At 30.7% G+C, this 14,055-nt stretch overlaps 1 protein-coding gene across 1 annotated transcript in view; it reads right to left on the reverse strand.

Annotated features, from left to right (window-relative positions):
• LOC125073740 overlaps nt 1-12,153 on the reverse strand; it is a 36,654-nt gene extending 24,501 nt beyond the window's left edge. The window contains exon 1 of the mRNA XM_047684754.1: nt 12,080-12,153. The gene's annotated coding sequence lies outside the window, so the exon portion shown is untranslated. The remainder of the gene's footprint in view (nt 1-12,079) is intronic.
• Between the last annotated feature and the right edge of the window lie 1,902 nt (nt 12,154-14,055).

Raw genomic sequence — 14,055 nt, forward strand, 5'->3', positions numbered from 1 at the left:
TCGGGTATGTGTGGCCGTGGTATTAAATATTTCGTCGCCATCAGATCGCTCGCTCGAGCAACGTGTGCTATCAGCCGTAACGATTAAGGTTTCATTGAATTATGCATTTAATTATTGAATACTAAACATAATTACTAATACAATAATTACTGTCATTGTTTCCTGTTTAAATACATTTCGTTTGAACGATAACTTAAATAATAAGAAACATGTATTGAACAGTTCATACTGAGCCAATAAATTAAAAAAAGAAACAGAAAGTTTGAATCGAAATTAAAATTACTTATTGCTAAATCTCTGTTGTTCATACTGAGATAATTTAATAAAAATTAAAACAAACAGTGAGTTTTATAAGCAAGTCTTTTCAGTTTCACGCTTGATTGATGGGAAGAGTTTTTGAACTAATTTCTTGTATTGTTACGTCTCTATCGCTGGAATGAATTAAAGAAAACGCATAGTATTCATCTCCTGTGAGTTATCTTTACAACGTCATGCAAACTATCTTGATTCCGTGAACTCACAACAATATTATGAGGCATAAAAAAACTCCGATCTGTACAACACACTCGTAACATACGTGCAAAATGGACTCAACTAATTTTCCACCGAAAAATGATCAACCGATCCGAAATTCCTGCGCTAATAAATTCGTCCGGTTTGACTATTCCAGAAATATTTAACGTGAAGATAGTTCAAAGCGATTCGTACGGAATTTAAATCAAATATATCAGATTGGTATGTCGTTTTCACCTGAGCACTTGGCAACACGCCTTGGGTAAAATTAACCAGCTCGTAATACAGAAGGGCATAGGGTAATTTGCAACACGGTTAAATTTTGACCATGCTTAGGGGTTAATTGTTAAGTGTGGAATTCTTTTGACGAACACGGATTAACTAAAAAATAAATCTGTTAAAAATGTTTAATGGTAGTATTTTTGCGGTTGAAAATTAAATAATTGGTTTGTATTGACGTTAAAATTTATAAAATCGATTAGATACAAGTTTGGATATTTATATATATGTATATTTTTTAAAAATGTTCCGATGTATTTTTTTAAGACTGTTAGAGTAAGAATTTACTCGTTAAAAATAAATATACTTACACAATGGCACGAGAAATAGTTAAAAATAGAAATTAACTGAACGTAAATAAAGTAATAAATATTTAATGTGTTGTGTGTTACTGGTCTACTGGTACGATATTTATGAGTTATTTTTTGCTTAAATATTAATTAAAACATTTTCATTCTCGAATGTTTTCGAATTTTCATTCAATCATTTATGTTCCATTTAACATTCCTATTTATTATTTCAAATTTGAATTTGGAATCTCTTTATATTTTGTTATGCATAATGGAAGTCTCAAACGTATTTGCGAGTTCAAATATAAAAATAAACATTCAAACTTCAATCGTCCGAACCGAGAAACTCTAAGCGTCATTGTGTCTTGAATTATGAGTTCAACACCCGAAATCCGGGGTGTATTCGCAAGTGGCAACACCGACGCACCTGCAACGATGCGCTGGCGCAGGCGATTGGTTAATTTTAGAAACTGTTATGTCACGACAATGCAGTGTACATCGTATACATACGTTTCCTGGTTGCATTTGGATTAAGTCGGGCAATGAAATGATGTGTCAGGTAAAATTACAATGGTTTTATAATGAACATTGATTTGTTGATGGATATATTTTTTCATATGTAACTGTCTTCTAAACGCAGAAAAACCAAATATAAATTTTGTCCGTCTATACAAATATCATGTGATAACTTCGTATTATGAATGGTTACAACTAAATTGACTGTGATTTAAAAAACATAACGGTAGCCCAGGAAAATGTACGACTTTAATCCGTTAACCAAACAAATATATTGAAAAATACTGTCTTTATCTAAAAATGTCAATATCCGACTGTCCGAGTTCAATGCATAAATAGCTATTAGACCTTTTTGTATCTATGCTCGAATTTAAAATTCTACAGATAAAAAAGGATATTATTAAATATTTATAATGTTGCTAGATAATTTTGACTTTTTATGCAACAAAAAAGCATCAAATCTATTTTGAGTTAGTGATTAGTCTACACACATACGTACTAACGTATTTTGTAGTGAACATGTTTTTTTGTAGATAAGGTGCGTAGTAAAATAATCTAGGTCTTGCAGAGATAAAAGTATCACGACTTAAATGGTAAGTTATGCTCTCATTATTAAACACAATTATAAATGTAGGCAACATAACATCAATCAGTTAATTATACATATAAATACATTTAAAAGTGACTGGATAATTGTAAAAAGGGGGGTTTTTATACTAAACTAGCGATCCGCCTAGGCTTCGCATGGGTGCAATGCTGATACTAAATATACTACAGAATGTCTTACAACGTTCAGTTTTGTAGTCGTGAGACAATACAAACCGCTGCTCCTGCATATTAAATCTGGTATATCTTCGAAACTATTAATTTAATTTACACGCTGTAAAGGGCCATATTGATCTATATTAAATGCACAATGTACTTAATTGGATGAGGATTGATGATGTATTGCTTAAAATCGCTTCGAAAAAAAGCCAGTTTTTCTCGTAAAAAGTAAAGGATAAAAAATGGTTATTGTGGGTTATCCCTTAGAGATAGACATATACCTTTTTAAGGTGTACAATACTGTAGTATATTATCGTCGTAGTATAACGGTCGTTGGGTTCAGCGAGCGTTAGTTATGTAAGCGCAAAAAATGTGATTATTTATGACATCACTTTGAAACCTCTAAAATAATTAGTGTTTCTCTACTATCATTAAACTTCCTCTTGAATCAATCTACCTATTAAAAAAAACCGCATCAAAATCCGTTTTGTAATTAAAGATCAAAGCATACAAAGGGACAGACAGCGGTTAGTGAATTTGTTTTATACTATGCAATGATATACGCAAGAACTATCTAAAAATAAGGAAAGGCGCATATAGTTTTTTAAATAATGGGCTAAGTTCATTTAAAAAAAAATGCATATTTTGATACCTATAGTTTGTAAACAAAAATTTTTCACAAAAATTTTTGGGTGGTATCACCCACTCATCAGATATTTTACGGCCAAACAGCAGTACTCAGTATTGTTGTGTTCCGGTTTGAGGGGTGAGTGAGCCAGTGTATCTACAGGCACAAGGGACATAACACCTTAGTTCCCAAGGTTGACGGCGCATTGGTTATGTAAGAAATGGTTAATATTACTAACAACATCATTGTCTATAGGTGGTCCATTTGCTCGTCCTACCAACCAACCTATATCACAAAAAGAAACTTATCGAAAATGTTAACATTTCGCACTTAATATACAAAACTAAATTACTTATAATAAAATGATCTAAAAAAGTTCCGCTGTTATAGGTTACATATTATATTAGGTGACAGACACTGATGGTTACTCATAGTTGGCGAAATAGTATTTAATTCACATAAGTGTGACGTATTAATTCAAACGATAAATTTCAAATTGGACCTTGGATTTTTTTTCTTATTGCATTCAAAAGAAATCCCACTATAATCAACCTATTGCAAAAATTCATGTTATGGTATTTATTTATAACAATAACAATGACGATAACTGATTAACACCACAAATCTGTGTCGTGGTTCGAGCTCTAATTCCTGCAATCATAGCACAACGGACACGTCGAGAGAGAAAGAGATAGAAGAGAAAAGAAACTAATAGTAGGTATACAAAATCTATCATTAAACTCTTAAGTTGCTGATGATTCGCTATCATATAATTTGTATATGGGACCAGCCGTTAATCCTCTAATCCACCCAGGATATTTAAAATAGCTGTGACAGTCTTTAACTTATAATAAACAGATGTCCAAACTTAAAAATTCATATTTAAACGTAACATTTTTCATTATTTTTCATACAAACTCTTATCAACAGTTTTATCGTCTCATTTTGAAAACGCTTTGTCTTACTCATAAACACAGGGTAAAAACCGACTTCCTTTCTGGTTTTCAACAACTTAGGTGATGAAATTTCAATGACAACTTTTCTAATTGTCCTTTACTCATCACCCGACTACACACCGATTTACATATTTCAAACCTCAATAATGACGAATTTCATCGCCTAAGTTGTACACCTAAAGACGTAAATATTGAAAAATCCTTTTTTTTGGTTTTTCTGTACGAATTTTGTTTTGGCTATACGTTGTATATGGGTTATTTTAAAATTTTATCAAGCAGATAAATGCTTACCTAGGTCTCTTGGTCTAGTAGCTACATAGCTAGGTCAAAGCTAGTGGCAATGAAAAGTTAAAAATTAAAACTAGAGTTTTTTTGTCGAGGAATAATCTTACTAAAAACCGGGTGCCTGAAACTTGAGTACTATAAATACTCTGTGCCTGTTGACCTGTTGCATCTCTGTTGCTCCAGAGGCAGAACTCTACGATTTTGTTGGATTAGCCTCCCATCTGATACATGTTTTGCAGTCATACTTTGAGCTTTAATATTATAGTACCTATCATGCACTGTTGGTTAATCTCTCTTGATTCGTCAGGAGACCATAATTACGGGGTTGTATTCCAAGTATTTATATTTCCTAACAAGTGATGCATACAACCAATTGGCCATTTAAACGTAAAATGAAAATTTATTTAATACTTTTAAAATAAATTTATGAGATAACATAATTAGAGTATTCTTTAATTAACTTTAAAGAATTAGGGCGTTAAACGGTTGTGTCAATTATTATGTCTTATGTTTTTTAAAAATAATTTTATAACCATATTTTTAATTAGATACAATCTCATTTTGTTTTACGATTTTTTGAGATTTAATGTTTTTTTTTTAAGTTTATTATCCTTGTATCCCACCTATACGCTTAACTGGACAAATAAAATAGTATAACTTGTAATTCTTTTTATAAAGACTTTGCTAGTATTATTTTGCAGAATAAAAAGAAACGGATACAGTAGATTGTTGATCGACGTCTTGTCTGATTATGTCTTTCGTTGTCTTTTACAGCTTTGTAAAAATAATCAAATAGTTTGTAAATAACCCGCTGCTGGGCGAAGACCATCAGGCTGCTACTGGGAACGGTAAATGTTCCTGAGAAATATTAACAATTATCCCTTTCGAGTATTTCTTCGTTGATTTCTTTGTATCCTAATTTATATTATTTTTAAAAGGTCTTTTTGGCGATAAAGCGATTTTCACCACTCAGTCAATTACTTTCGCTCAATACTGGTTTATCGATGAATACAGTACATTATTGTTACTTATACCACACAAAGGTTTTCGTTATCATAACATTCGGACGAGACAAAGGCGCGACTGAATCATAAGGTGCAAGTTTTAAACCATATAATTTCAGCGTTTGTAGGATTACTGGCCAAGTTAATTGTTTTTATCATATCGAACGAAATGTAAATTTGAAATTCGACGGATTAATTGATCGTCACAATGACTCCAATCGAGCACAGTTCTTAGTTTCCACAAAAAATAATGTACATGAAACTGTAACGCTACATGTCTGCTGGATAATTTTCGTACATAGTAACAGCCTCTAATGGTCCCACAGTTGAACTTAAGTCTCTCCTATGTGACATTTTACACATGTGACAGGATTTCAACCGACACACGCAGATTTCCTTCACCTCCGAGAATTTGCTGAATTATAAACACAAATTAAGCACATGCAAACCCATTGGTTCTTGGTCTGCGACCAGCAATCATTGGTTTATATTAAAGGTGAACGATAAAGATTAGGTTTAGGTTTATGTAAAAGGTGAAGATTGTTTTTCTAAAAATTTGGATTGAAATTTATAAAGATATTTATGTCAATGTAGTCTAAACGCAACAATATACATTTAAAACGTCTTATGACCCATTTGAAAAAGTTCCAATTAGGATTGCATAATTCTTACCTCAAGAATCGTGCATGTTTCGTCAACAAACAATAGAGAGACGTTCTAGCTATTGGATACATTTTTTGTAAATTTATATATAGACATTGACAAAAATTTGACCATGAATCCAAAGAGTTTAAATCTAAGATTTTTTAAATGTAGGTATATATACGACTCAAACCTTGTGACTTGAACCAAAAAGATTAATGGATACTATGGTAAAAATCTACGGGAACCCAAAATGTACAAAAATATTGTATTACAAATTTGTATTTGACATGTCTCGTGATCAGATTTATGAAGGAAAGAAAATTTTAATCGCTTCGTTTCGAATCAAATGCATTGCGTGCATGTAAAAAACAATTTTTATCTACTTCAAATTTCGTTTAAACTGTTAACTTTGATGTTCTCTATGAACACAGGTTCGAGACAAACACTAGTGTCGAATGTCCCCATTTAACTACCTTACAGATGATAAAAATCCTCTCTTATTGCTCTAAGAGATGATTTAATTACTTACATCCCATAACGGATTTCTGTAAAAAATCATCCCGCTAAACTTGATTGGTTTAATCTGTACAATGTATGTCAGTCGGTAATGTTAATTTTTTACTATGTAAAACTCAAAATGATTTATTGTTTTAATATTTTTAATTCCAATTATAAGAATTATGATGACTATGCAAAGTTAAATTTGACTCTAATCCTGTAAGAGGCCTTAGAGGAGAAATTGTCGGTCTGTTTTCTGGTATCCAACATATACGCCTATAAATGTCTAGACATATTTGAAAACAATATAAATACAGTCCACGACCTCGTTACGTTTGTTGTATGTGTAGATACTTTCAAACGAATGTGACGAAGATGTTTTGATTTGGCACACGTTCCTAATATCCCGTGACTCACGTGAGAGGTAATTGATAGCTTTAATGAATCACTTGGCTAGAATAAAAAAAGTAACTGAGATAATACTTAATTACTATTACTTATTTCTGCGGTCATTGGTGCTATATTCCATAAAGGTTTAATTAAAAATATAGAACCTCATTATTTTAATACTTTTTAAATTTAATCACCGTTCAAATAATGCAAGCGTTTGACTGTTGTTTGTAAAGATGTTTTAATTGCAATATTTGTTTCAGTATTAAAATAACAATTGTTTAAAATATTTCATGATTCATGTGGTTTTTGATAGAGGTTATACACAATAGACTTCAATGATGTCAGCAAAAAGGAACGGCATTATTTTTAAAACAAATATAATTGTTACTATAATGATTAGAAGGTACCATAATGAGTACTTGGTGGTATAGGGCTATTCATTGGTGTGGGTGGTGATATCTTACCATCAGGTGACATACGACATAAAAAATAAAATTTATTAAAAACTGTTAAAGCGTTAAGTTTGTTCACTTTAAAATTCATTTCATGTGTTCATGCATGTTATTGCCAATTTTTCAAAACGGTTGTTCTGTTTTTACATTTACAAGCAAAACCTTCAGAAAATGATGTCCTGCCTGACCATGCTTTTTATGTACTTTATGGAATGGCTTTGAGTAAATAGGGGTAGGTAAGTGGGTACTTATTGGGGTGGGTACTTATACGTACTTTCTAAACGCGCTGGCTCTTCAGGTATATGTTTAATGTATATTGTTGATAGATTTGATTGCTTATCAAAACTTATTCAAAGTTTCCAATATTGATTTATTTTTGTATTCATTTGCATGTTCTTGTGCCATTTAGTTTAAAAATGTTCTAGATTATTGTCTACAAAATTTGACAAAATGATTTTAGTAAAAGTAAATAAAGACCTAACGGTACTGGATAGAATTACAAGCGTTAAGACTGTAATTCGTTCCAATTAGAATTGCTTATTATATATAAATACAGATTCATTGAATTGAATGTGTACTGTTATTTTGGTATAGATAATTAAATTTGTCTAATCATTGTTCAACATCTATCTCAACAGACATAATTAATCCAGATAAATCTATTTTACGTGTCGTCTGCTTTTGGCGAAAGAAATTGTGAGATGAGAAATAAGAATAAATAGGTAGGATGAAATTATGCCATATGGAATCATCAATATCTGAATCTGATGTAGGCTTTGGGTCCCGGGACATCTGTTCCGAAGTCCCAGAACTTTTCATAATTTTAGTTGTCTTGAGTATCCAGGACTTTCAGATCGAGAGTCGAGTCGAGACAAGATCACGAAATTGTCGTTGAAAGCGACATCTGTTGAAAACGAGTGTTCGCTTGTCTGGTGCCCTTTTAACAAAAATCAGAAACAGATCGTCGGACAAAGCTGTAGACGCTAATTTTTTTGAAAGTCTAGTTATTAAGAATTAATTTTGTCTAATATATGTTGATTTTTCTAAAAAAATGGCCTATTTTTACCAAGTTTCACCAAAAATTAACTAAATTATTTTATTTTAAAATTAACTGAATTCCCGGAAATCTCGGGACTTTGTAGGTTGTCTCGTGTCCCGGGATTTGAAATTGTCGGTAATTCCCAAACCCCAATTATTTTTTTATTAAGCTTTAAATTTTTGCTTAACAAGGGACCAGCTGTGAATCATTTAGAGGTTGTTCCTATTACATAATATTGCAGAGGCAGTATAGTTGAGAGATATTTAAGTATTATCTAATTATATTCTTCGCATGGTAGAATTAATTAGTGCGAAAAGTGTTCTCTTCGCACTAATAAATTATTTTGTCGTTTCATTTAAATAGATCGAATGAATTGATTAAATGATGATTAATGATGGATATTCTTAACGAAGAATGTCAACTGTGCAATTACTGATCAAACTCTCTTTATTTCCTCGTAAGCCGGTGGGATGGCACTTCGGCACAACCTTAGAGTTCAGGTGCAAAACTAAAGCCTGGTACTGAAAATTTCTGAACAGATTATCAAATAATTCTGAGTGGGTCCAACTCGGGATTTGAACTCAGGATATGCTGCTTTATAAGCTAGCTAATAGAAGAAAAAGCAATGTTTTAATAATTGAGAATAAGGCTCAAGATTTTAACAGCAAAATAATATACTTACACGTATTGTTGAGATAAAACAAAACAAGGCATGACTTGTGACACAAATGGATGTTATATTAAAACAATAAACAGGAAAATAATTCAAGGAAAACACTATTTAAGCCATTTTAGTAACAAGAAATAATTTGCAATGCTCATGTAGTTTTGTTCGACGATGTTTCGTGATGGCGTGAATACACTGAAATGGAGTGAAAGTCATAAATAACCGCCATTTACTTGAATAATTGACGTGATATCAAAGACAATTTTTTTTTTTTTAATTTCTTTTAAAGCGAAATTCTTTGGACGTTCTTTGGACGTTGAAATAATTTTCAATGCCTAATTGAATGCATCGTTTTTTTACACATTTTACTTCAATGGCGTGCACGAGATATTTTTTTGCATATACGTATGGCGACGGCACCCAATTAAATCTGAAGTATTTGCGTAGAAGCTTTAACAGTACGCAAGTGTCTGCGCAAAACAGGTGAACTCATTTTCCTCACTCTTGGTGGGGAGGCGATATGACACGACCGGATCATAAGACACGGGAATGTATCAGGGACAACTTCCTAACTTCAGGGTAGCCATTAACCAACAAGCTTGTACATATTTATTAATAATACCAGGTAATAATTAAAAATATATATTATTGAGCTTTTACGAAAGTATTATGCACGTCCAAGCCTCTCGGATATCTCGTTTCGTCTTTAATATGAAACATTTATATTTTCTATGTATATATAATAACGGAGACAATTTAATTTATTATCGCCTCTTTATACATTAAAGACGTATTTAGACATTATTATTACAAATGTTTACCGACCTAATTGAATCGTGCATACCAATCAAATCAATTGACTTACTCATGTTTGGTGACCATCAAAATAATTTGGTCTCATGAGCATAACTTGAACTAAGACATACAGTAGATGCACTGCATAAAATATTAGGTACGAATCTCAGAAAGAATTTAATGTCTTTGATGAAGGAGATAAAAATTTTAAAGAAATGTGTTAATGTCAACGGTAATGCTAAGATATGCGAGGTCAATCAACTATTACTTAGAAAGCTTACCAGTAGTACTTATATATTTTTTTATTTATTTAAAATAGCAGTGGTGATTGCGAGTAACTGACCATAGAAATTGACCGTCAACGGACTGGGGTGTTATGTATCTTGAACCTGTAACTACACTGGCTCATGTATTCTTCAAATGTGCCAATATATGTAATGTAGATTTATAATAGTAATAACAATTATTATAATTATTATTTCCATTGATGATTCAAGTTCGCTCACCACCTAAGCAAATAGTTTAAAATTTGGTATGCGATTTTTAAATATATATTTTTTACTTCATTACATAAGATATATACATAAATACCAAACGGCATATCCATAGGATGAAAACTAAAAAAAGGATTTATAAAAAATTTAAAATGTTCTTGCTTTATCCACAGTGAAATGAATATGCTTCGTACTTAAATGTATTAGACTGTCAACAATGATAAATCTTTTATGCAAATAATATAAAGCACTACTTACGAGGAGGATTAGGGGATGCATAATGAAGTTAGCTTTATTTGCATATAATTAATGCCTTAATGTTATTAATTTTTATTATATTAAATAGATTGAAAAAAATCAGTAATCTGATAATAAAAAACTGTAGAATTACTTCTGGGTTTGATGGCTTTCTTGGAAAAAAGGCAGGAAGAGATTGATATTATGGAAAAGGAGACAAATCATTTTAAGAAATTAATTTGCATCTAAAGTTGTAATAAATACTGTGAACCTCAGAATTTAAGGTTTTTTTTTAAACATTTAACAAAATGTGATAAGATTTTTAGAAGTTTAAAACAAGAAAGTTTAGTCAATAATCATGATTCAAATTCCTAATTTCATAAACTTATAAATATTAATACAGTGGCATTACAAAGTTGTAAATGCTATACTATGCTATACTACATATAATATATTAAATGAGAATTCCATCTAAATTTGTTTAATGTCTGGAAAATTTTACATTTCGAAATGATTCCAATATAGTAACCATTAAATTTCTTGCCAAGTTGTTAGAATTTATTTTGTTTATGATAGAAATAATATCTCACCCTGCTAATATTATTTAACAAAAATATCTAATTTTTTTTTTAAATATATGCATTAATTTATTGTAAATACTTAAAAAATTGTTTTTTTTTTTTTTCTAAAGAATATAGCAAATGATTAAAGTTTTTCAATAGTATGTGAATATCATTTATAATGTTTATTATATATTTTATTCTATCTAGAATTAGCTGTACATAAAGTTTGAGAAATATAAAAAATTTAATCTTATTTGAAGTTCTGATCAAGTTTTTTTTTTATTAAAGATAAACATTGTAAGCTGTTAGGTACATAATTTTATTTCATATACATACTTTTACTGTTGTTATCAGTAACAAGTCAGTAGCTATCCAGAGAATGTATTTACTGTACTAATGGAGACTTTATCTTTCACTTAGTCTACTGCTACTGATATACAAATTATCCTTTTAAATGATCGTTTCAAATACTTGCTATATAGACATATTTCTAAATATAAACTGTGATTGTTAAACTAGTACATAGATAAAACTACCTAAGACAAAACTCTGGCATCGTAAATAGAAAAATATTTCAAAGATTCTTTTAAATTTAGAACATTCTTAAAAAGTTATGTAATTTAAAATGAGAACACTTTTGAAGTTCGAAAGTATTTAGGCTAAGGTAAAACGTATTCTTATTTTAGGTACTAACCCTCACCTACTGACACGAATCTATTGAGTCATTTACGTTATCCTAACGTCCAGCATTGGCTATTTTAAGAAACGGTAAATGCCCGTTTGAAAATTTCATTCGAAACTTAAATTGTGTTCGCGCCAAAATTACGATAATAAAGAACCTACTTACTGCATTGACGTGACGACGCAATGCCAAAGGAATGCATGTAATGCAACAGATGATACCGCACAAAGCTTTTTTATTTTATTTTTTTAGTCCCACTTTATAAGCATTTCCGGAAAAACCGTTATTTAGTACGCTAATAAAACAATTTAATAACTCAATAGTGTTGATATTTTCGTTACTTAATTTAAAAAAATATATATTTAAGTCAAAACTTACATTTTTCCTTGATCACTACATAAAAAAATTCAGTACAAACAACACACACGTTCACTGTGTACACTACTGCACTGCAATCTGTCAAACATTTGAGGTTAGTGTTGCTAGTTGCTGCTTTTCTTACTGGATTTCGACTTACCCTATTTGCTTGAAGTATTTGAAAAATACATTGTAGATACTTTTCAGATTGGTAATTTAATTATATTTTTATATACTTTAATTATAGGATAATCAAAATTATAACCAGTTATTATTATTTGTGATACAGTTTTCTTTGTTATACAATTTAAAACAATATTGCCATAGCAATATTTGTAAACTCCCACATCAAGTCCCACGGTTTGTAGTCACGGAATTCCTTGCCAGCTGAGAGGTTCACGTTACCTACCTACCTTTTATTATTATTAGCGTTGACTAAAAATAGGTCAAATATTTAAAAATGCCCGTTGGCACGTATTGCGGTCCTGAACAGTTGTAATCACATTCGCAGGAGTGTTAAATGTGAAATTAAGAACCATTTTCAATTCCAGGTAGGTAGGTGATATTTAAACATGTTTCTTAATTTTACATCCACGAAGTTTGTATGTTTTTTTTTATGCATTGCGGAAGTGCGTAAAATTTCAATTTAAAGTTAATTTTAGGAGTGTTAAACTTTTATGTATTCTTAATATTTTTATCAATTATTTACTTATAATGTAAAACAGACTAGATATCTTAACGATTTTATTCGTACATATTTGTTTTATAATTCTTAAAATGTAATAATATACATTAAAAATTAGCTATTATACAATTTTGTTGTTTGGATAGTTTTTTAGTTTTTAATTTTTAGTTCTGTAATTATACATTTTTGAAAATCGAACATAATTATTTTCAACAATAGGGTTAAACAATTATGTTGCCTTACAGAGGAAGACAATCGTACAAAGTTCAATGCTCGTGAGTGAGATCAGTATAACAAGAAAAAAAAAGACTCATAAGCCGGGTTTATCGGCCAGGTTTAAGAAACGACATTTTTAAAATGTTGCAATACTTATATTTTACGACTCTGTTATAGCTTGCATATATTTTAAATCCATTTCATTTTAACTTACAGTGTTTTTAAAGGATTGTACTTGTAACAAGTATTTATATTATAAAAAAAATCGTGAAAATATGAATTCAATTGATTATTAAATAGTATTTTAATTGGTAGCAGCTGTCATTTATAATATATTACCGCCACAAAATAATACTTATTCTTGTCGTGTTCGAATTTTAAGTATGAGTGTACCAGAAATCTCGATCGAACTGAACTTTCTCCCATTTTTAAAATAAATATGACAGGTTGCAACCCCTTCAATCATGACAACTCAGTTGAGAGAAATTCAAAAGTTATACCTAGAGAATTCCCCTAAATTCTTTCTGTAGGTTGGCAGTGTTGTCAATTTGACGGAAAGTAATATGTGCGTTTTATTGTGAATTCGAGTTAAGATTTTTTCGAGAACGGTTAAAAAATTAATTTTGTATCAGGAGTAAGTAAAAAGCTAATGTCAATAAACTTTTTTGTACTGGTCAATATAGTGGTTCAACTTTATTTGATTTTACCACTCATATTGATGTCCGTTAAGTCAATAAGTCGTGCCAAATCAAAGTCAAAAATCTTTATTCAATATAGAAGTGTTTACACTTGCTTATTGATTGTCAAAAATCTACCACCGGTTCGGAATTTAGCACCTCGGACCAAAAAAGAACCGGCGAAAGAAACTCAGCGGGATATATATATATATTTTTTTTTAACCATTTTCCATGTACAATTTTAGTTAGTTGAAACAGCCTGGAGGCGATCATTTCATTCCCAAAATATATAATCTATAGATTTCGGCTACAGCTCATTGTATAACGCGAAATATCGTGAAAAAATGCAATGCAGCAGTAGGTACATTAATTGAGGTCCGCGGGCAGGAGATCGTTCATGGTCACCGTTAAACGTGGTA

The sequence above is a fragment of the Vanessa atalanta genome, chromosome 25, assembly GCF_905147765.1.
Source record: "Vanessa atalanta chromosome 25, ilVanAtal1.2, whole genome shotgun sequence".
NCBI lineage: Eukaryota > Metazoa > Arthropoda > Insecta > Lepidoptera > Nymphalidae > Vanessa > Vanessa atalanta.